We start from the raw sequence: 25,705 nt of genomic DNA, 5'->3' as shown, positions 1-25,705 counted from the left end.
CCTGTACCTCCTGGAATTGGGGCAGAAAAGTCTCCACCTAGGGCTCGAAAAAAAGGAAAAATAACTGGTTTGCCCTCTTTTTCACCTTCTCAAGCCTGAACTTTAAAAGGGCTCCTAACCCTGCCCCAAGATAACGGGACCTCATGCCTCTAGACCAACAGCCTGCTCACCCTCTTGAGTGGGAAAAGGGAAAAGTTCTTCCTGTCTCATTGTTTAGTAAATGTCTTCATCATACTATCCTGCTATAGGGAATTTCTTGTGGTATCTTACCCCAGGGCCACATATGCTTACACTGAGTTTATGGCATATGATTTTTAAACCCTAAAAGAAAAAGCTTGTTTCAGGGTAAGAGCTGGTCCATTATTTTACCAAAATTCCACTGAAGGAAATTATTTTATCCTCATTCTCTCAAGTCGTCCAGATAGCTTATTTTAAGTTTATGGTCATTTAATATTTGGAAGAGATAAGGATTACTGTGTGAACATGAATATAAAATACAACACGCCAAAGTCGTTTTTCAAAGAAGAAATGACAATGGTAGGCAGAATTGCCATAGTCCTATGCATCTTAGATCATAAAGAATACATGGGCTGTGGACTTGAATGGGACACTTCAGGGTTAAGGTTAAGATTAATTGGTTGTTATTACGAAACTGACTTAAGGGACAAAGACTCCCCAACCCCAGGCAGTCCCTCACATTTCTTTTGTCCAGACCTCCTCACTCTGAATCTCTCTTTAGGGCACTGAGTCCAGGACACACATTTCTTCCTATTTTCTAACATAAAAAGGCACAGCCCTCTGAGGATGTAGTGGATGGATGATGCCCAAGATGAATTTTAGACCGTCTGACCCAGCTCTAATGGGCTTAATTGGGGAGGAGCCTTTTCTTGGTTCATCGCTATTATTGGAGCCAGAACCATTGTCAAATCATGCCTAGATGCCTCTGTCCAAGCTTTCAAAAGAAAAGACCTGACATTTCCTAACCCCTGCAGCCTTGGCTTCTGTTGTTCATCACAGGAAGCCTCCACTCTAGCCAGACCGGAGCCCAGCTCTTCTGATTCCTGCTCCAGTGGTCTTTCCCTTGGAGCCATTACAGCAGCTGCTGCTGAGATTACATTGAATGTCACCCTCAATTAACGTGACAGGATACAGTCCTCTCAAACCCCTCTCAGGACTGAGAGAAAGAAGAGGCTTAGAGTGGGAAAGTAGAAAAAGGCTCTTATGTTTTTGGCTTTTCCTGCAGGTAAATCTCTCAGAAAATTGCTGTTTTATTGTTTCCAGGCACTTGGCTCATACTATACCAACACAAGCCTAGAAGTCTCTGTCAGCCCATCCATCAGCTTTCACAGGATGAGGCGCTCTGGGAAACGTGGAAACCACTCAACAAATTGGAAATGTTAATGACATGGTCCGAGTAAACACCAAATCTTGGACATTTCCTTCCTGCACCTTTCTCCAGCTAAAATAATATGGAATGCTATTGTGAAGGAAACTTTTTAAAAAGCATGAGTGAGTATGTGTGTGCCTATGCACGTGTTCATGTGCTCAAGAACCAAGCCAAAACCATGGGGAATTTCTAAAGGAAATGAACCTTTCTCAGGGAACTATTCCTTTTTCTCTGGAAATTGAACTACATATAACTCAGAATTATTACAATCTTCACTACAGTAATAGGTTGTTAGATATTTTCCCTCATATAAAAGAGTCTTCTTATATAAGCATCTACTACTTTTTCTCCACACATCCAAATAACGTGAGTTGTCCAGAAAACAATACTGAAACCTTAGCCAAAATATACACTCACTTCTATTTTAGAATATATTGAGCATTTTTACAAATAGTCACAATTTACAATTATTTCCCTGACTGATATCAACCATCCCAAGGTAGTGAGACCAACTTCACCTAAACTGCCTCTGGCGTATGTTGCACATCAGTCATCACAAAATGCCCTGGCTTGCCATTTAAAAATTAAACTGCTCCTTGACAAATAATTCAATACCTTGGATTTCATTGAAGAACATGGCAGGAAAAAATTGGGAAAGATCAAATGGCGACTACATTGCTATTTTTCTTCCAGGTTGTCATAGTCACTTTTGCTGCTTTTATTCCAATAACTGCAAACTTTATCCTAATTCTGTAATGATGTACCTAAATATGTTTTGCTCCCGTGAGACTCCCTGTCCACAGCAGGCACAATAAACCTCTTAATTTCTCCAATGCAGCCACAGTGAGCATACAATGAGAAAAATATTCAAAACAAGAATTTCATGCACACATTAGTTTTTCTAAAATAAGTTGTCTAAACTAAGTAAGGGATGTTATTGTTTCATACATTGTTAAGAAGGATAAGTTGAGTTTAATTGAGAAATACACATTCATATTGTTTTTGAGAAGTTTACAGCAGATTGTCTATGGACCAAAAGAAATTTGTATGTTTTAGTTCCACTGAGAAAAAGAGAAAGCATATTTTTTATTTGTAAAATTATTATTAAAATCAGGTCCTAAGAAGTTTTTGAGGATATTTTACTCAGACTATGTGGAACATATGTGGTATCAATAAAGAACTACCAGGTGATAAAAATCTAAAAGCTACAATAGAAATGGTACTCAAAGGTTTTTTTTTTTCCAGTTTCAATTACCTACCCACCGGTAATTTTTAAGGGAGGGGGGTACTGTAAAGGATGAATATATCTGTAATTCGAAAATGTTCTTCCCATTAAGATACAAATTTTACTAAAGTTGTTGGTAAACAGCCTCTTCCAAAAAAATGAATTAAAGTGATTATAGATAACATCTTTCTTCATTATTAGGTCAAATCTCATGAAAATGATATTTTTTCAAGGTCAAAATTGGTCAGATTGAGGAAATTTTTCACATGTTCAACCTAATACTTTATTTATCATTATGTATATCTTTGCTATATGTCAGTATTTGATATAGGTTTATAATAAAAGGCAGATATAATAAATCCATTAGCTCAAAGGACAAAAGAACAGGGCTCAGTAACAACATGAGAGGGATAACGGTTTTGGAAATTCAGCCTAAGGATAACTATCACAGTTGAACGGCAAACCTAACTCAGAATTTCCTGGAAGCGAAAGCAAAGCTGGAATGAAAGTTACATAGCTTTTACCTAAAAAAAAGAAATACATAGATATTTAAAGATGAAAGTCAAACTTTTCCTAGCTCTTAAGAGAAATATATGAGGTGAGTTTTCATATTAGAGGTATTTCTGAAGTTAATAACTAATATTTTGTAAAGTTATTGGTTTATAAACCTTTCTCTTGTGAGGGATTTGAATGAAATTAATGTATTTATTGGAATGTTGAAAGGAGAAACTTGGAGTGAAACTGGCAGCGCATCTCTGAGATTGAATGGAAAAAGCAGTGCTTCTCCTACAGAGGGCTTCTCCTCTGGACGTCCTCTGATTTCACATCCTCACCAAGCTGATTTGGTTTCCAAAATGTGGTTCCACATTGGAAAGTTATTTTATATTGTGAACTATTGGATTTATATTTAGATAAAAATTACACTAATGTGCATTAGGCCAGTTAAGCTGCCCGCCCCCCATCCCGCCCCAAGATTCTGGACAAACTGACATCAAATTTCCAGATCTGTTAAGTTGGGAGAGCAAATGTGGGGATGTATGAAAGTAAAAGCAAACTTGGGAATATTTTTGGGTAGATCTACTTTTCTAGACAGCTCTCCACCCTATTATAATTCTAATGTGGGTAAAAAGAATGCTTTCTTTATTTTTTCCAGCTTCATTAAGATATAATTGATGTATAACATTATGTAAGTTTAGGGTATACAGCGTGTTGATTTGACACATTTATGTATTGCAATGTGATTACCGCCATAGCATTAGCTAACACCTCCATCAAGTCACATAACTACCATCCCTTTTTATGATGAGAACATTTAAGATTTACTCACCTGACACCTTTCAAGTATATAATACAGTATATGAACTGTAATCACTATACTGTACATCAGATCCTCAGAACTTATTCATCTTCTAATTGGAAGTTTGTACTCTTTGGGCAACATCCCCCTTTTCCCCTCACTCCCAGAACTTGGTAATCACCATTCCAGTCTCAGTTTCTAAGAGTTCAGCTTTTTAGATTCCACATATAAGTAATACCATATGGTATTTGTCTTTCTCTGTCTGACTTATTTCACTTACAAAATGCCCTCAAGCTCCATCCATGCCTCAAATGGCAGGATTTTCTTCTTTCTCATGGCTGAACAATATTCCAGTGTGTGTGTGTGTGTGTGTGTGTGTGTGTGTGTGATATTACCATGTAGTGGTAATATCAATTTACATTCCCAACTGTACAATTTACATTCCAGTGAACAGTGAAAGTGCCTTTTCTCCACATGTTGGCTTACTCTCGTTATCTCTTATTTTCTTAATGATAGCCATTCTAATAAGTTTGAGATAATATCTCATTGTGGTTTTGATTTGCATTTCCCTGATGATTAATGATGTTGAGGACTTTTTCGTGTAGCCATTCGTATGTCTTCTTTGGCAAAATGTTTATTCAGTTTCTCGGCCCATTTTTAATCAGATTGTTTGAATTTTTGTTTTTAAGTTGTTTGAGTCCTTCATGTATTTTAGATATTAGTCCCTCATTAGATATATGATTTGCAAATATTTTCTCCCATTCTATAGGTTTTCTTTCATCTTCTTGATTGTTTGTTTACTGTGCAATGTTTTTACTTTGATGTACTCCCACTTGTTTATTTTTTATTTTGTTGCCTTAGCTTTTGTTGTCCAAAATCCAAAAAAATCATTGCCAAGACTGATGTCAAGGAGCTTACCTCCTCTGTTTTTTTCTAGGGGTCTTATAGTTGCGGATCTTATATTCAAGTCTTTATTTCATTTTGAGTTGATTTTTCGTATATAGTATAGGATAGACGTCCCGTATTCTTTTACATTCTTTTACACATGGCTGTCCAGTGTTCTCAATACCTTTTCGACGAGACTATCCTTTCCCCATTGTATATTCTTGGCTCTTTTGTTGTATATTAATTGACCATATATGAATGAGTTTATTTCTGGGCTCTTGATTTTGTTCCATTGATTTGTCTGTTTTTATGCTGCTGTCATACTGTTTTGGTTACTATAGTTTTGCAATATAGTTTGAAATCAGGAAGCGTGATATCTCCAGCTGTTTTCTTCTTTCTCAAGATTGCTTTGGCTATTCAGGGTCTTTTGTGATTCTATACAAATTTTAAAATTGTTCTATTTCTGTAAAAAAAAATGCCATTGGAATTTTGACAGGGATTGCACCGAATCTATAGATTGTTTTGGGTAGTATGGACATTTTAAAAATATCAATTTTTACAATCCCTGACAACAAAATATCTTTCCATTTATTTGTGTCTTCTTCAGTTTCTCTCCTTAATGTCTTATAGTTTTCAGTATATAGATCTTTTATCTCTTTGGAACTCGTTGATTCCCACCTTGATCTGTTTTCTCTCTCTCCATTTGGGCAGAGATTCTCTAATCATCCACAAGGTATCCACACTACTCCATTTATTTATGTCCTCTCTTCCTAGAGATAAAAAAGAGACTTTCCTGTTGATTGGGATCATTAGAAATTTCCCAGGGAGAGATGGACATGTTATGTTCTTCCTGTGTGTTAATATGGATTTACCAGAAGCCCCTGGGGAGCCACATATTTATATTCTTGTTCTAGAAGGGTGACTACCTGCAGAGTTTACAGTGTACAGGCCCTTCAGAAATGGTCTCCAAGTGATTTTAAATAAATAGAAGTGAGTTAGATGCAGCATTGCTGAAGCATGTTATTTATTCTGTGCAGGCTCCTAGGGGGAACCTGAATTGATGTTATGTTGAACTCCCTCCTCACAAGAAGAAAGTTTTCTTAAGAGTCTTGGTAAGGGTGGGAAAGAAGTGAGGAGGGAGGGGTGGATAACCATCGCCTTGGCCCCTGGAGATTTGTTTCTGTCCCTAAAGTAAATGATGGGGCTTTTACAAACCTCCAAGTCCTGGAAATGAAATGTAGGGACTGTTACCCTTAGGAACATTGGATGATGTGGAAGTAGAGTCACATTTGGAGTATTTCAAGCAGGGCTTCTTAAGCTAGGCTTTGGGGTTTGACCTGGGAGGAAAGTAGTCTTTGAATTCCTTGAAAATATAGGCAAAATGTTGTTCACGTGAGCACACGTGGATTTTTCTGTGGAGAATGTTCTTAGCTTTCATCACACAAAGGGGTCTATAAGAAACCATCTTGCTCTTCTCTCATTGCCTCCAGAAGAGCTGTTTTTATGTTTCCTGGCATAGGTCTCTCTTCCAGGGTTACAGTTTTCTGTCTGTGTTTTTTTGTTGTTGTTGTTTGTTTTTTTATAACCTGAGTTATTTTTCAAAGAGGATTAAAAGAGAAAGATGTGCTATATCTAAAGCACCACACTTCTGAGAAGACAATACCTATCTCTTCTCCCTTTTCCCCTCATATTTCGTTCCCTTACTTTCCTTACTTTCCAGGTTGTGTGCTCCTGAGAACTTTCCCAGGAAAAGGTGCCCTCTCCCTGGAATAGTACCCTCTGGCATCAGTGAGCTCACTACTGCCCTTCCTTCCTTGGCTATTTTCTTAAGAGGCAGGGGGAATTTTATATGAAGCAAAAATTATCTGCATTCCTTTTTGCCACAATCTAGAAGATTCTCAGTCTGTAAGAGACTGCCATCAAGATTATTTGGGGGAAAAAGTTGCTTTCTTTTCCTACTACCTGGCCTATGTTTAAATGAAAACTGAAGACCAAATAGAATTAGACTCATAGAACTGAGAAACAATCATTTTCAACTTCCATCTCAATACAATAATTGTTCATTCATTCAATAAACTTCCATTTAGAACATATTCTGTGCCGAGCACAGAGGATATGATAGCAAACAGGACAAAGTATAAAAAAAAATTGTGATCTATTAAAAAAGACAGTTGAGAAGTCGTAAAAAAAATTGGTTAGATGTGTTCAGGGCGATGTGGAACCTGAGATACTTTCCTTTTAGATGGTATTTCAGATGGGCTGTCATCAAGTTTTTGCCTAGACATTTTTGGTTATCCAGGCACCTGTTTCAGTTTTTAAATATCAATTCTTTCTTTGACTTAGCTGAAATTACCTCTTCATTACCAGTATATTTAGTATAAATATCCACTGGGTCAGGTTGGTATACTCATTGAGTAAAGTGAGCTGAGTGTTGAGTTATATACTTTTGATTCAGAGGTACTTTCCATATTGAATACATGAATATACTTTCCTCCCTCAAGGGAAATATGCTTTCTTCCATTTTTCTTCTTGAGAGAAACAGTTCCTTTGGTCTGTCTTTTGATTTACCATGTTTAATAGTAATATAGACCCCTGCAAATATTTTACTCTTCTCTTTACCATAATAAGAATAATAATGCACATATAATGACAAATAACAGCTACCAGTTGAGAAAACAAAAGGAATTATAGGGACTATTGCAAATTATGAACACTTGCCTAATCTAAATGAGTGCTCAAGTAATCTATGCAGGCTTACCCAGTGTTACCAGTTCTTGTGATATTTCAAGAGAAGCCAGAAATAAGATTTTGTTTTTTAATGTAAAATTTGATTTTCACATTAAAATATTGGCATATTAAACATTTAACAGCTAATCAAAATAAGTTTACAGACTAGACCTGGTCCCAAGGCAGTCTATTAGCCACATCTGAATAGACAATGGTTTTAGTAAGTCCCAAAGAGGAAACACCCTCTTTGAGAGTTACTAAGAACAAATATATTACTTCAGCATTTCATTAACTCATCAATTCATTCATTTATTCATTCTTCCACCCATGTACTGATGCCAATATTTATTGAGTGTATATTGCGAGTCAAGCCTAGTACTTGTCACTGGGTATGTGGATGAAAATGTGATAAAGACTCTGCCTTCTAGGAATTTGAAAGATTTCCATCTTTCATCGTCTTGATGCTGAGCCTTTTACTACAAACTTGAGCTTTTGAGTGCGCCTGCTTCCTCTCATCATCACCCGATTTTAATTGAATGGCTTAGTTGGTCTAGAAGATTTAGCCTGAAGAAGTGTAAAACCTCGGTTTGCTCCCGCACACACACACACCCCACATACATCCCCGAGGGAACTGAGCCTAAATTTCCTTCTCAAAAGATAGAGGTGCCTTAGTCATGTCCTCTCCAGGGCTTTCTGATTTTTGAAGCCATCCTGCTGCAGATGAACCCTCCTGATAGGAGATGGGTTTTAGTTGCTCCTTCCAATAGATTAGTGTGCTGCCCTTTCCTTATTTCCTCTGGGTGGACCATAGAGCGAGTGGGTTATTTCGTACAAGGGCCCAATCTGGGTCAAGTTCATTTCAGAGCAGATCCCACCCAACATTTCATCAATTTAGACCTTCGTGAAAACGTGATTACTTTGATTTATTTTCATGGGAATGAAAATGCAGTGGGCCACAAGTTCCAATTAGATTGATTTGTCATATTATACTCTTCAATATTTAAAACTTTAAGATTATAAATTAATTGTACATTATCAGGTGTTTAGAATGAGCATATATCATCACTAAATTACAAACCCACCTTATTTCTGAATATTTCGGTGGGAATGAAAATGAAATGGTCGACAAGAACTCTTTTCTGTTCCATTTAGACTGACCTGTCAGAATATAGCTCAGGGTATTCACAATTCCGTAGGTTGTAAGTCATGTAAGTAATCGGGTATTGGAAATTCTGTAATATCTAGACCAAAATAGTAGCCACTAACCACATGTTAAACACTCAAACTATTAAACACTCAAAATGTGGCTAGTCTAAATTGAGATATGCTTTAAGTGTAGAACATATGCTGAATTTTGAAGATTTTGAATAAAAATAAGAGCATATAAAATATCTCAGTGATTTTTTGATCTTGATTACAGTTTAAATGATAACATTTTGGACATATTGGTTTAATTAAAATATATTATTAAAATTAATCTCACTAGTCTCTTTTTCCTTTTTTTAACACGGCTACAAAAACATTTAAAATTACATATGTGGCATGCATTATATTTCTGTTGTACGGTGCTAGTCTAGACCCTCACTTTCGAAGTTGATTTACCAAAAAGGAGATATTTGCATAACAGAAGCGAGTAACTGAACAAATAATATAGGGAGGAGTCAAGAGAACTAAAGTGTTAAATCAAGCAACATTCAGAGACTGCAATAAACTGATCCACTCTGCAGCCAGGCCAGGAGGACACCTGCAGAACAAAGGAAGATTTCTGCTGGGATTGCTAACAACCCATTCCCCACACAGCGCAGGAGAAACAGGAAAAAAAGAGTCTTTAACTGGCAGCCCTACCCAAATAGAATCGTTCATTCCCTATGGCTAAAACCATAGGGAACCAATGGATTAAAGGCTGGGAACTGCCAGTAAGCCTTTCACTCTACATACTCTTCCCTTTCCCCTTCCTCTCTGTATGTCTATATCAAAGGAAATGGGTAAACAAAGTCTTTAAACTGTAACTCACAGGAACTAAAGAAAGATATATAAGCTGAATTCCCTGGACACTCTGGGTTCCTCTCACTGCCCTTACTCTAGCTGTCTTTCTCTTGGTACTCTTTACTTTGTCTCTCTCACTGCCTTCATTTCTCTTAGGCTCTCTCACTCACACTCTGCCTCTGAGAGGAGACACACCATGCCCCTTGGAGCGTTGTCCCTTTTCTAATAAACTTTCCTTTTGACTCTGACTTAGCGCATGTGTTGAATTCTTTCTACACTCTCCACCAAAGGACCCTCTTCTTCTCTCAGTGCATGGCTTGGCCTTCCCTCAACTAAGGGGAATTTGCCCTGTTCTGCGTCACAAGGATAAAGACTAAACAAATGTTTTAGCGAAATGCTTTAGTGTGTAGACATTAACAGACAATGTCTGTTGAGGTATGTGGCCATCCCCTCACCGTGCTCTCCACACGTGTATTTTTCCCTACTGCAACATTGATTCAGTTGGGATTATTATGACTTCTTAGTAATTTTATGGCAAACTTCAGAAATCTGTTTTCTGCATCTCTATCTCAAGAAATTTTTTAAATGATTGAATAATATATTCCTTTCTTTCTTTTTTGGTGGGGAGGCGTTTATTTTATCTATAGCAGCCTTATACTTCAAGGTCTCAGATGAGTAGGAATTTCTGTAAGAGGGCCTTTAGTAAAAATTCTGAAAGTTATGTTTTTGCTCATTGTATTTCGGCTGCAACTGTGAATAGGCTGTCTGATGCCCTCAAGAGTCCCTCTTGAGGTGCTACTAGCACTTGCAGATGTAGTTTGGAGGTTGTTTCCTGGTGGCTCCATGGTAAGAAAAAACATTTATGCCCGATTTTTCCCAATCTTGGACATGATCACAAGAAAAACCTTTAACGGCTGAGATTTTCACCTCCAGCTTTGCAGGACTAGCGTGTGGACTAGCATTTGCTCAAAAAGAGCCCATCAGTGAGAATTTAGAAGTATTTTGGCTTTGAATTGCATTACAGGTGGAGCAAGGTGAAAAAAACTGGCTTAGCACCTTGTCTTCCTATTTTTTCCATGGCATCCACATTTTCGAAATACAATTATATTGTATTTGCAGTGATTTCCCCACAATTATGAAATATGGAAAAATGATATATACTCAAATTTGTTGAATAATTGGGTGCTGGGAATAATTTTCAACTAATCAATTAAATAGCTTATCTTTATGACAGTTTTCTCTGCTTTCCTTATGATATTTTAATGCTATTAATAATCTCTTTATAGCAAATAGAGATTCATTATTTTGGAGGGTTTTCCCCTGGCTAAACATACTTTTGATAGGCATGAAACCATTCTATTTCCATTCAGTAAATATAATTTTAGTGTCTCTTGACCTATGACAAAGCTGTTTCTAAGAATTGTAAACTTGCTTATGTGACATATTGCTTTTCACTGTGCACCCTATTTACACTGCGGAACTCAATGAAATACAAAGCAAAATTGATTTTTTTCTTTCTACTTGAATTCAAATAACAACTGGTAAATAAGAATAAAACATTTTCTTTATCTTTATAAATAATATACCATGTATCGGCTTGCAACTTCCCTTTGTGATCACAATTGCCTTTATTGAACATCTAAGATGAACAAGTTTTTTGAAATTATTAAACATCATTATCATTAGAAATATGAATAAAGGCCCACAGTCTTTTATTGCAGAAGATTGACACCCCCTGGTGTTTTAAGCAGCAAGCATCATTTGAGGTGCCTATTATCAGGCTGACTCATTATTCTTGTTCTAAATTTATATTTTACCTTTTCCTCACTCTCTCTCCTTATTCATAACATTTATGATACAGAACTGTGAATTCTCTGAGAGAATCATGAAAAGTTAACACGACATTCTTCAAGTTAGAATGACAGACTATGTGACCTAGAAGTTATATTCCAAGTTATTTCATTAGAAGTCCAGTTATTCTATGGGAACAAAAGTGAAGTTATTGATTTTTAAGGTAGAGAAATTCTGTCTCTAAGCCTCTGTCGATGATGTACTGAGTTGGAATTGTCTGGTCCCCATGTGCCCATCATAATAACCATAGGCAGTACACTGTAAGCCGGCTGGAAAAGGTACCTGTGCATCTCAGAGGGGACAAATACATCCCCAGGGGCATATGGGCATGGCATGTTTTAGAAAATCAGTTTCCAGAGCCTTAACTTCCACCTGGAGACTTTCTAAAATTGACCTGCCTGCGAATGTACTTGCAGTTATGGCACCATAATGATTTTTTCCCCTTCTTTCCTGTTCACAGAGAGTTTTTCTTCTTTACAAACTTAAGTCAACATTCTCACTCATCCAGTATTGTACAAATCCATCACAACTCTTTTGTAAAAACCTGATGCACAAGTGAAGACAATCTGAAGTACTCAGACCAACAAAACTGCCTTTAATCAAGGCCCCACCAAACCAAAGTCCACCTCATCTCTTTCTTCAAGTCTCTTTCTCAAAAGGATAAAGCATGGCATTAGAAATAGGGCATTTGGGCCTGTGCTGGGTTTTCTGAATTCAGAAAGGAGATAGTTTTTATGAAAATGGGTATCATAGGTTTATTCAAATTAAAAACACAAAGCCAGACTTAGTGACAGAAAGCACATCTGATTTGCAATTGGTTTGTTAATGAAGGCTGGCTTTCTCAATTAAGCTAATAGATATTTTTCATAAATTGAATGAGTTAAAGCTCCACATTTTGATGAAAATATTTTAAAACTTAGTATTTACATTACATGCAAAATATAATAAATATATTTTAAAGTATTTTATTTAAAATATTCTATATATTTAAGTATTATTTTGGCAAAGGTATAGTAAAATAACAATATTTCCGTTTTACAGCCCATTGTAAGTTTGCTGGATTAATCAAGATGTCTTTAAGTGACAGATAACAGAAATAAGCAAAAATTTCTTTGATAAAAATAAAGCCTCATGGAATATTTTTCAGAAACTGGACAAATAGATAACTCTAATGTCACAGTTTCAAATCATTTGCATCAGGTGGGTTCCAATTATTTGCTTTTGACAAAGGAATTGAGTTTTCAGCTGCCACAACATTAAAAACAGTTTTGATGATAAATCACTATGTGAATTTTGAAATTCTGAAAAGAGTTCAAACTGAGCCATCATCACTAGATCACAATTCCTCCCATTCTTATATACATGGACAATTTGTAAAGAAAAAATGCTGCCCACTGTTTTGTTCAAGCAGTAGGTAACATTTGCTCACAGATACAAGAGCAAGAGCCCCAAAAGGACATTTTTACATTCAATATGTAATTATCAAAATTTGTTGTGTATGCATATGTGTGTGTGGTTTGATCAAGGCTATTTTAATAACAAATATAATGACAACTTAATTCATATTAAAGTTTTTTAATACTTAAAGCCTTCTAGCTATAGAAAACTAAAATTTTTTAATTTATATACATATCTATGATGAGAGATGAAACAATTGAGAGATTTCCCAGCATAAATACATCTTAAAGCAAGCTAAAATGGGAGTCATGGAACAGAAATATTTCCTTCAAGAGAAAAGGAAGGATGTAAAATATCCCAGCTGTTATAAAAGAGCTTCTTCATGTTTGTATAAGTGAAAGATAATAGAGTTTCACATTACTATGGCATTTAGATTCCACTGGGTACGATTAATGCAGTGATATTAAGGTTTTATTTTAAAATGTCAGATATGCAATGAACTGGAAATCCTGTCTATTTAAAATTATGAGGCAAATTTAAATATTAACCTAAAATATGAGAGAGGATACAGTTTTAAAAAATTCTTTTATAAAGCAAAAATGCTTCTGCTGTAAACCCTATAGAATTTCTTACAATGGGTCATTGTCGGTATGTTGAACATTGCTTAAATACCAGCATTATACTACGGACAAGTAACTTGTTTTCGTTCAGTTGAAACTTGTGCTTAGAGTACCTTGAGACAATTATTAGGAGAAGGAACAAATGAGTTGGGCAGGTAACCATCTAATACAACACTTGCAGAGAGGGATGCATGAAACTGCAGGTAACCTTGGGCAGAGTGATCTCAAGTTGATAGAATGTAGGTCGGTTTCCAAGGAAAAAATCCTATTAGTGAAATAACCTTTTAAAAAAGTTTCAGAAGGCTTTGGTACTAAGTGAAAAGAATTTATGGGCACAGGATAAAAGGGGTGACAGACTAGGAGCAGATATTCATTTAGAGAAGGATGTTGGAGAAGGCCATTTGCATTCATAAGACGGGAGAGGTATAGGAAGAAGCCAAGGAAATTGTTTGGTGAGACAAATTAAACTGGAAAATGAAAAACAAGGGACTCATTTTTAAAAAGCAGAGCTCAGTTCCGGTTTTCAAGGAGGAAGATAGAAAAAGAAAGAAAGATTCACTTTGTACAAAACTAAGGATAAATTATATTTAAAATTTTTTAAATCATGCAGGAATAAAGGAATAATGAGAAATAATTTCTCTTTGTTGAATTAGGAACAAGAAATAGAACATAACTGATAAAAGGATGGGAAAAAAATTTTTAACACTTTTTTTTGGTACTCACGTGACTTCACTAGAGTATTTCAACTGCCATATTAATTAGACACTCAACACCTATTCATAAATGCCTACTGGGTGTAAGGCACTGTCTAGGTACTGGAAGGGTATATGAGCAGGCACAGACTGGTCCCTGACCACAAGTTGCCTAGAGTCCCACAAGAAAGCAAAGGATCAGAAAAGCAACTATAAAAACTAGCAGTTTGTTGTGATACATACAAGAACCTCAGCAGGGAGAGAAATTGATTCCAACTTGGGTAGGCAAGGAAAAATTTATTCATTTATTCATTCTTTCCATAAACATTCATGCACATGTTTATTGCCAGCACAGATTGCTCGGTGCAAGACCCTGTCCTCACCCATATGCCAGGCCTGGTGATATATGGTAGGGTTTCCTGAAAGTGCTGATGGCCTGTGGTGTCAGCCTAGCCCAATCCACCTCTCTGGTCTTGGCAGCCTACAGTTTGAAGCAGAAATATGTTTTGTGTGCATTTTTCTTTGACTGTAAGTTGACCAAATTCCTTTTTTTAATTCCTCAGTATCCCACAATTTAGCATTTCATTATAAAAGAATGAAGTCCACCTGACTGAGTGTGGCATTCAAGGCTTTTTATGTTCTAGCCCAAATTTCTCTGCCTGTTTTGCTTCCCATCACCCTCTCTCTATACCTACACTTTCATATACTCCAGGTCCTTGTCATTTTCTGCCTCTCCGTCTGGAAACACCCCATATGCTTTAGACTCCTGTTCCTTAGCTCCTCTTGTTCCTTAGACTGCCTGGAATGCACCTTTTTCTTTCTGGCCTTGAATGCATGTTGCCTTCACTTCCTGAAATCCTTCTCATTTGTCTTTAAGTCCCCGTTCACAGGCCAGCTCTTCCACAAAGCTTTCCCAGATTCTCCAATCCGAAGTAGTTTCATTCTTCTGTCTTCTTGTGACAATTATTTCTTCTCTTAAGGCATGTGAAGTTTCCTGGTATCATATTTAATATATTCTTTTGACTCTCCTCCAGAGCACAAACTCCTTAAGACACTCTCATTGGCACAATATGAAGCAAATAGGAGGAACTTGGGAAAAATTTCATGGACTGAAATAAAACACAATTACTGAACATGGTGATGCTCACTAATGTGAACCTGGTGTAGGGTCACATTAGTTGGTTATAAGCACCTTATCTATCAGAGCTCTAATTTCCTCATAATTCCCAGCACAAGCTGGGACATAGGGAAGATGGTCAATAAATGTTTGGTGCTTGTATCTGAATGTTCTGTGGTAGCCAGAGAGGCCAGAAGAACAGCTTCTTTGTGTAGTCACTCACATCAATTGACCTTAGATCTGGTATCAGTGCTAGCCATTCTAACACTAGTTTCCTCTCTGAGTCTCTGCTACATGAGACATTACAGTCTTTGTAGCAGAAAACATTCGACTGATACTTTCTGCTGCTGCTGAGGCTTCCCAGTAGCTCCTAACTGGACTGTGAGATGAGAAGCAGAGCTTCAAGGCATCATTAAAGCATGAGTCATGCTTGCCCAGTGTGTGATTGCCTCATTCCAATTTGCTACACCCGGGAGCATTGCAGGTCATGGTTACCTGTGTTTGTATATCTTCATGTGCAGTGATGAGTGCTCAACCTGACCCAGGCACCTGGCTTTGCTCCAGGACCTTGCTGCTGGTGAGCCTGGTTCTCTGTTTAACCTTCAGAAGGCCTTGGAGGTGATGCTGAGCTAAGTGCTCAAGGAACCTGTGCGTACATGTTTCAGATCTGGACCTCACAGCTGCTCTGCTCATAATCATGGCCTGCCAGACTGTGAGTCGGAGCTGGGTCTTGACTCCATGGTGACACTACACTTTCCTTGCCCGCCTCCTTTAAATCGTGCCATCCTTCCCAATTTCCTACTTCCTCTCAGATTCATGTATCAATGGACTGTGTTTTAGCAGCAGCAGCACTATGGTAATAACTTTCAGCTCTATGCTCTCAATGAAAATATTTGTCTGTGCTCAGGGTATTTTTGGTGTAGGTCAGCAAAGAATTTCTTTTTTTACGTGACTTGGTGTCAATCTATATGTGTGAATGTAATTAAATTCCTTTTTATTTCAATTTATAATAGCTTTATTACACAATGTAATAAAGTTAGTCTTTAGCAACACTCATGTGAACTTTAAATTAATAAATTAATTTACACAAACACTCAATGAAGCAGGTTCAATGTTTTGTGGCCCCACCTCTTTCTATGAAGTAGAAGGGTGATGAGAAAGATCCATCAAGATTTATGAAGCATCTACTTTGTGTATGTTCTCTCAAATACTACAATCACTTAAAGTGGGAGATGGAAGGTGTTCTGCTCATCTGAAGATGACAAGCTGAGGTTGAGAAAGTTTAAGAAGCAACTTGTCCCTGGATGGACAACTAGCAGGTGAAAGAGCATTCATTCAAATCTTGAGTGATCAAACTCCAACACCCATGCTCATTAAACTGCCTCTCGTTTATAACTGCAAAGTGGATTTATCTTATGAAGATAATTATCAATTTATTTCCCAGAAAATTATTATCAGCTAACTCATAATTGATTCCCCATCTCTGCTCTTTTTTCTGCTTTAAATCACCTCCGCTTTAAATCCCTCCCTTAGTGAACTCTGGTTCACCCTTTACAGTTAACTCAAAATGTGACTTCATCTTTGAAGCACTCTCTGAACCATATCTCACCTCCACTTTCAACAGAATTAATTCGTTCTTCTACTATGTAGTTGTTTGTAAATGTGCCTTAATTTTAGCAATGCATTATGGTTAGTCATTTATGCATCTCTTCTCAACTACTTATTTTAATCACTGTGATACCCCAGAGTCCAGCACAATGACTGCACTCGGCATTTGCTCAAAAACTATTTCTGAGAAAAATAATTGAATGGATGAATTGTGATTATTTAAATTGACTCTCCATCAAAGAAAGTTGAAGATTAAGTAAGTATTCAAAATCCTACACCATCATCCCTCAACTCCTCCCTATGTAAAGTCATTGTTAAATCTGTGACCATGAGCATCTACCCAAGATAGGGGTGCAGCTTCTCTGCCGGGAAAAGCTCAGGGAGCTTCCTGGGGGCCGGGGACAGGACACGTGAGCAAACAGTGCTAATGGCTTCCCGGCAGGACACCTGATTCCAGTTTGTGAACAGTGATCTTTGGCTCAGGTTATTGACCTGCATCTGTATGATGTATTCCCACAAATGATCCAGTGTCTCTGTTTGAGAAATGCTATTCTAAACCAGTTTAGACCTTGTGATATCTCATTATGATCTTGATTATATGGAGTGGTGCTATGGAAATCTTAAGTGAAATAAACCTAAAGTCTCTGATTACAAGAGGATCAATTGCCGCTCTTTGGTTTAATCTTGTTCCTTCCAGCTTTCCCAGTGGGTGGTTGGTATATTCTAGGGGTGCCATGAGGCCTGAAGTATATGTGTGGAGTATGCATGCCTGAACAATTTTACATGCGCTGACATGGACAGGCTTGAGTTACAAAAAGATAGAGCTAGAACTCTGTCTTCCTCATTAGGACACATTTTCATTTGTAGTTTACATGAGGACGTGGAGGTTTGTTGAGTTTAAGAGCCTTGAACTAGATAGTGGCCAAGTAGGAGTGGATCTCTGTCATTACATTTGAGGCCTGGATTCATTATATCTCTTTAAGCCTCCTCCATGTTGATACTGACACTTTTTGATTGGTCATTTGTGGTGGCCCACACAGGCTATGTAGTCCTCTGGCTGAGCACTCTTAAAACTGCTAGCTCCAGTGCGAGCAGCCTTCTGAGTGAGGTTGCCAGTGAGCCTTGTCTGGGTCCACAGGTGTTGCTAACAGTTGGGTTGCACAAGGCATAAGTAGAGAGGAGAAAAGAAAGAGGTGGCAGGAAAGAGGAATTCTGAGCCAGCCCTTGTGATGGGAGCAGTGATCTGGGATCACATGAGTGGGCAAGGATGATATCCCAAAACTACCCAGACTGGGGTTGCTAGTACCCAACAGGTGAATACTTGCCCCAAGACCTGTTTTTGTGGCAATTCAGCATGAAGTATAGGCATAGCCATGTCTTTCAAAGATCTATTTTATATCCTCTATGATTTGGCTTTAGGCAAGTGATCACAGAAGGAAAGCTCTCGTGTTTGTAACATGCCATAATTGCATGGATACATTTTATAGCTAAAGATACATACTGAAAGATATATCCCACACATTCTTTGCCCTAAGCTCTTTTTCCTTATTCCCAGACCCTTGCACCCTCTCTATGGGCACCATTTACAGTCTGTTAGACCCTCCTACTCTTTCTCCTTTTGGAGCCCCTGGGCAAATACTTGTGTTTTGACTAGAAGGCAATGAGGCACATTGTTTTTAATATCAAAGATACCCATCATTAAGCCTATTAGAACTAATGACACCAGTAATTAAGCTTATTAGAATTCTACAAACTACACAGAAAGATCAGTTGATATTTTTTAGTCACATCTTATATTGAAATAAAAATTTCGTTTTGTAGCCTATTTTCATTTTTTAAAATTAAACGTATGCATTTTTACCTGTTGGTTACTGATGGTAAGAATGGCTCATACATATTAGAAGTTTGAGCACATACTGCGTGATTTTCTTCCTCTATTAAATCCATAAATAGCAGCCATTTGACATGCAGACTTTTTTTTAATAGCAGTAATTATAAGGTCTTATCTCTTTTGAACTTTATATTTTGGAGTTGATTTATTCTGCTGCCTTGTCAGATAAAGAATTTTATCTGAATTATCTGATTTCTTAAAATTTCCTATGTCTTTACTCTCCTTGCCATAAAGATGACAGAAGCACTATTGGGTGGCAACAAGCTGAGGTGAGTCATTACATCTGATCACCTTCCTAACTGGGCATGTGATCCTTGCAGACTGCTTAATAGCCTGGTGCTCTGTAAATCTCAGCACGAGAAACAAAAGCAAGGAGCCCTGTTATCACTTAGATCCAAGCTCTTGCCAAATGTGAATTTTACTGCAAAGACCCGATGGTGTCCTGAAAACTATGAGTCAGGAGATCTCCCTTTGGCTTATATGAGAATGCCTTTTCTCTCAACCAATCGGAATAATTGCAGTGCCTGCCTTATTTTTTTAGAGAGTGACCTATGAACCCCTTTTGCTTTCCACTTTTTTCCTGCATCCAGCTTGTCTCTGCCTCCTAACGTCTTTCTGGTTTGCCTCACTGACCACAAACAGATATGACAACTGACTGCAGATGTGCTCTCTCATTTGGTCCAGTCCAGAGTTATTTTAATGTCCCCATCGAAGTCTTGTCTCCTCTGGTCTCAGAACTCTCCAGCCCACTGTTACCTACACTCTTTTCTCTCCTTGCAACCTCACAGGTCTTTCTCAAGGGGGATAATTGTCTCTTTTGTTCTCTGAATAATCCTTCTTGACCTTCTTCATAATAAACTAGCAGAAGTACTATAAAAGGAGTAATACTATTGATATGTAGCTTAGAAGGCCTATTACTCATAATTTCCAATTCTGTGCCTTTCAAAACATTTACCACTTCGAGCAAGTCTGCATACATGGAAACTGTCATTCATTAAATGTGTACCCTGTGTGTCTGGTACTCTGCTGGGCATTAGCATTGAAGCCAAATACAAGACACATATGATTCCTGCCCTCAAAGGCTATGTAGTCTGATAGAGAATGCAGACACCACATAGTAGTTATAGTAAAATTGATCACAGTTGTGATAAGTGCTACAAAGGGAAAGTTCTAAAGGCCGTGAAAGTGTATAACAGGGAGACTGGCCTTTAACAGTGAATGTCTTTTGAATTCTGACTATCTACCACCCAAGCTTCACGCACTCCTGTAAGATAAGGGCTGTTACTTTTTTCATTTTACAGAGAAAGAAACTGAGACCAAAAGAATAAGCAGCCCAAAATGAAATAGCTACTGAAAGATGTACCCAGGGTCTGGACCCAAGTTTGTGTGACTCTAAAGACTATGTCACAAACCCGTGCAACCCTCTGCATCCCATGAAAGGAACAGGACAAGAGTCAGGAGACCTTCTAGCACATCTGCTGTCAAGGTCTGAGGTCATCTTTGTATCGTGAAACAGTTATAGTAGATTCAGGGTTCTTAGTGTTTGAGGGGTCACGGGCCGTGTGAAAAAAAAAAAAAAGATAGCCATAAACTTAGATATTCCTGTCATAGAGAGGTGCCTTGGAATGCTCAATCTGAGAGAAGCCAACCACCAGACAAGAGGTCTGACCACCCTGAGACTGCCATACTATAAGGAAGTTCAAACTATCAGTGTGCAAAGGCTGCGTTGAGAAAGAGAGATACCCAGCTTTCCTTAGCTCTCACAGCCACCTGGAAGCTGGTTGGAAATACAGACTTTGAAGACTCTCAGCCTCCACCATGCCATGGGGGGTTGGGGTCAAGTCCCTGGCAAAGGCTTAGCTCAGTGACTCAGCCCTTTTCCTTTTCCCACTTGTGTGTCTGACTGGTCTCCTGTTAAACTCTGAAGGGTGGGGAGCTTCTTTCATGTTTGTGTCTGCTAAAAATCTGTCTACTGAATGATTCTTTATAGCCTTCTAGGTGGGACATTTTTGCTAATATGTTGAGATAAATGCCAACATTAGTAGATTACTTTTTCTTTTTAATCTCCAAGCCCTGGGTTCATTGGAGAATGAGCCTGACTAAACAACATGTCACAGCCCTGCTGAAATGAGCTAGACATTTACCAGGTTGACACTTTTGAGTGAGGAGAGCAACCTCCCCTCTTTTGAAAAGAAAGCTATTAATTTTTTTAATGTAGAAATGTACTTAGTATTAAAATTATTTGAGGGACCTGTGCTTGTACTTTCGGAGTAGGACATGGGTTGGATAAGCTTGATAAAACTTTTCAGAGGTGATGCAGACTATGACTAAAGAACTCTGACTCTACAGTCAGAGAGACTGGGGTTTGAATCTTGGCTCTCCCAAATAGTCAGTATTAGGCAAGATATCTCACCTTTCTTAGTCACTTGTTTTCTGTTCTCAAAAAATGGGAGTGTTAATAACAATCATAACAATACAGTCTCTGCAGATTTGGCGTGAGGACTAAATACAATAGTACATGTAATAACTACTTAACACGTGAGACATCATCCTGATCATCAGCAGCAGCGGCATCGGGATTACTATTCCTGAGAGTTTGTAAATAATGATGGATCCACATTGTATAAGCTGGGAAGGACATTAGGTGGGAATTTTGTTGTTGTATAACTTTCAGAGCTGTTTGTGACAAATAATTTCGCATGAATTTGTACTGGGAGCATTGGTACAAGGCTGAAACAAATCTGCCAACAAATCTGAAATAAATCATCAAACATAAGGAAAAAAATATTTTTCTACTAAATACCATTTCTATAGTTGCCTGGAATTATATGCATGCCCATTTAGTTATTGCCTTAAAGGAGAAAACTCTTAATGCATTATGAAAACATTGGACTAAAGATATACAGATTCATCCTGCAATCAGGTAATATTTAAGTTAATTTTGCCTTCTCACTGAATTACTCCACATAATATATTCCTTCCTCATCCTACCCCAAACATTAAATTCATGCCCACGGTTTTTCATTTTCATATTAGAAAGCTTAGTAAATTATAAGAAATATAATTTTTCATGTTATATATATATTTACTTATATAATGAATATATGTATGTGTAATTATAATATGATTTATATTATAGTATATATTTATTGTATATGATATAATATGTATAATATATACTATAATATGAATATTATATATAACATGCATAATGTAATATATAATGTAATATGCATGTTATATATACTATATTATGTTATGTTTAGTAGATAAATAAATAGTCTCTTGATTTCACTTTCATTTAATAGTGACCTAAGTATGAATGAGGACAGTTTTCGACTGAGGAAATTTGTAAATATCTTTTCTTTTGGGGGGCAGTAGCGTAGCCTGCAGGTTCTGTCATGTTCAATCATTTATTCAGTAAATATTTATTGAGCACCTCCTACATGCTAAGCACTATTGTAGGTGCTGGAGGGTACAGCAGACTCAGAAAAAAAAAAAAAACCCTGAATTCATGGAACTTAGCTGGTGACAATGATGTTTTTGCTCAAAGTTTTCTACCTTTTGTGGATAAGGCATGGCTTAGATTTTCACTGGATCTTAAAAATCTTTCTTGTAATTGCCTTTACAAAGGCAAGTAAATCAAGAAATTAAGACAGGTTTGGGAGTAGAGAAAAGTTTCATGTTGGGCACTAAATTTAAACCATAAAATGTTTAAAATTCAGAGGATTTAAGGAGTCATAAATATTACGACCATCACTGTTGGAATGGTTAACCGATCATTTAAGTGTCATTGTAATGTTTCATTTTCACAGACCTTGCATTGCATTCTCATCTCACAAAGTAAGAATCACTGCAAAAATTTCCCAGTCTTGCTCAGTCCTAAGATGGACTGGTGAGCTTTGCGATGCACACACTTAACACTGCAAGTGGACCAAGTTATCATAACCTCAACTAAATTAGTTTTGAGAGAAACTCACCGAGCTTTTACACACCTTTCTTGTTGATTGATTTCAAGTCATTCTCAGTCTCATTCGGCTGCTGCCGTTGATGAAGTGACCAAATGATCTGGGTGTGGAGAAAGTAGAACCATCAGTTGCAATTGAAGTTTGTAGATTGCTGTTTGTCTAATAGATACCCACACACCCATTTCTGTCACATATTGCTAAGTATCAAGCCATCCTAGAACTTAATGGTGTAAAGTAACAACCATTTTATTATGCTCATGGGCTCTGTGGGTTAGGGGTTCAAAAGAGCATAGTGGGGAAGGCTCCTCTCTGCTCCAGTTACAGTGACTTGCAGGGCTAGAGGCAACTCGAGAGACTGGGGCAGGAGGAACCACTTCCACAATGACTTCTTCACTCTCATGTTCAGCACTGAGCCTATGATGCTGAATGATAGGCTCAGCTGGCCTGTGAGGCTGAATGACAATGTGTGGTCTCTCTGGCATTGCATTATAGGACAGTCAGACTTCTTTCATGGTGGCTCAACTCCAAGAGCAAATCTTCCCAGTGAACGAAGTGAAAGCTGCAGCCTCAGAAGTTCCACATCATCACCTCAGATGCTCTGCATTGGTTGAACCAGCCACGAGTTCACTGAGATTCAAGAAAAGGAGTCAAAGACCCCAACTCTCGATGGAAGATACATTAAAAATTTTATGTCCATGTTTTAAAACCTCCACTCCCATTATTTTAGATGTCTTCATGAAAATTTAAGCCTAATGAATGGATATCAATTATTTAAATATTAATAAATGGCCAATTATTTACTGACTTTTCTTAAGTCAGACCACACTCCATGAAAGTGGATGTAATTTAATATTTTATTGTAAAAATTATTTCCAGTTTTTATAAGAGTTTTTCTCTACACTTCCTTCAGTTCATTCTCACGTGAATTATATTGTTTTAGTGGTATGCTAGGTCATATATTGTCATGAAATTCTTCCTCTTCTTAGGTGGTAGAAATACTTTGATCTTCCGTTGATGATGGCTACAATAAGACCATTGCAATTTGATTCAATGGAGTCAGGAAAGTGATAATGCTAAAACATGAGGGAACAGTAACTTCCAAGCACTATACGGTACTCATTCAACAATCATAATTATTGGAAAACCATTTATTATTAAAACAATTTTATATCTATTCATACTAATGATCATATCATCTGAATACATTTCTGATTTAGTCATACCCTTTTCTGATTTTCAGTTTCATATGCATCCAAAGCTTTTACATCATTTACAAAATATATATCTTTAAATATAGTACAATTAAAATAACTTCTGCAAATAGTACTCTTTAGTGTTACTGGAGTGTAGGCACACTTAGTGCATATTAAGGCATTGCACAGGGAGGTGAGTAAAAGAAATATTTTGCTGGGAAGGGTGGCCAGATGGCCTTCTTTTGTGATAGGAGAGACGGAAATTGTGGGGACTGTTGTGAAACTTTTAAAAATTGTTTGTTTTAGTCTGGTGTTGTTAGTTTCCTTAATTATGGTCTGTGTTCCTTGGGGGAATGCCATCAGAGAACAGGGTTTTGTCCTACAGGCTTTCTTGATTTTAATGGTTTTTTTAGGTTAAATGGTTTATCCAAGCTGGATTCTCAACTTCCTTTATAGTGGTGTCATAGAAATAGAGATTACTAGAAAAATTATCCCTTTTTTGAGCCCAAAGCACAGGAGAGAGATTTTTAGGGGCTTTTTGTTTTTTAAGTCATTATGAATAGTTCCTATTAGTGGAGAATGTTGTTCTTTCTGAGTATGTGGTTCAAGAGAAATTACCCTGATGTGTTTATCTGAAAGCTTTCTGAAAACTGCTTTGATGCGTGAACTGGGCTCAACACTAAAATAGATCATTACTATGAAATGCTTCTTGGCTTCTTTCAGAACTTAGCACTTAAAGCTTCTTGCAAATAAATTACATGCCAAGGAAGCAAATTTTTAATTTTAATTTACGGATAGCAGTTGGTAGGGTCCTTAGCTGCTGATGTCCCTATTATTTTGCTTATTGTTGATAGGGAACTTGTGCTTGGCGATCTTCATTCCCTGACGTGAATTTCAGTTAGCAGATGATAAATTATTTTCTTTCGCAAAAAATATTAGTAGTTCTCAAAGTATGGCCCATCAGACCCCTGCAATTCCCCATGATCCTTTCAGTGGGCCCACAGAATCATAACTATTTTTATTATAATACTAAGATGTTATCTGCCTTTCTCATTACGTTGACGTTTTTACTGGTCGTGCAAAGACAATAGTATGTAAAACTGCTGGCACCTTAGCCCAAATCAAGACAGTGGCACCAAGCTGACCTAGTAGTCATTGTATTCCTTCACTGCTGTGTCCTCACAGTCCCTAATGAAGCAGTAAAAATTATTGATTTTATTAAATCTTTACCCCATGAGTAAATTTCTTAACATTTTATGTGATGAGATTGGAGGTACATATAAAGCACTTCTGCAGCGTACCAAAGTAAGATGGTTGTCTTAAAGAAAAGCCCTGTGTGATTACTTGGGTTACAGGGCTTCTTTAAGGGAATACACTTTTTACTTGAAAGAATGACTAAGAAGCAAACTTTTTTTATATATTTAAGTATTTGGGAGACATTTTTTGGACAACGATGAAGTGATCCGTTACATCAAGAAAAATAACTGATGGTATTTTTTGCCAAAGGTAAAAATAGCACTTTCAAGTGAAAATCAGAATTTTGGAAAATTTATACCTGCACCATGAGTATTTCTGATGATTTCTGATTACAGTATTTTCTGATGATATAAGATTGGATATTAATGAATGTTTTTTGACACCATATAATGAAATGGATTATCATTTGGAATATCTACATAATTCAGTGAACTAATCATCTACAAAGGACCAATGCATGACATAATAAAATTACACATTAGTAAAAGAGCTATTGAAAGTGGAAGACAGCCCAATTATTTTAACATAACAAGATATTAAAAGTTCATTTAATAAGGTTTCAGAGTCCAAATTGCAACTAACCTTTAAGAAATGACCACTTAT

General features: G+C 37.1%; 1 long non-coding RNA gene across 1 annotated transcript in view; it reads right to left on the bottom strand.

Moving 5' to 3' along the window:
* Positions 1 to 25,705, bottom strand: part of LOC120618312 (uncharacterized) — a 46,912-nt gene continuing 21,207 nt past the window's right edge. Inside the window, exons 2-3 of the long non-coding RNA XR_005657218.1 lie at positions 22,680 to 22,752; positions 1 to 37 (exon numbers count right to left, since the gene is read on the bottom strand). This is a non-coding gene — a long non-coding RNA (uncharacterized LOC120618312). The remainder of the gene's footprint in view (positions 38 to 22,679; positions 22,753 to 25,705) is intronic.

This window comes from Pteropus medius, unplaced genomic scaffold (assembly GCF_902729225.1).
Source record: "Pteropus medius unplaced genomic scaffold, Ma_sr-lr_union100, whole genome shotgun sequence".
NCBI classification, from domain to species: domain Eukaryota; kingdom Metazoa; phylum Chordata; class Mammalia; order Chiroptera; family Pteropodidae; genus Pteropus; species Pteropus medius.
This window is presented reverse-complemented; position numbering and strand designations above follow the sequence as displayed.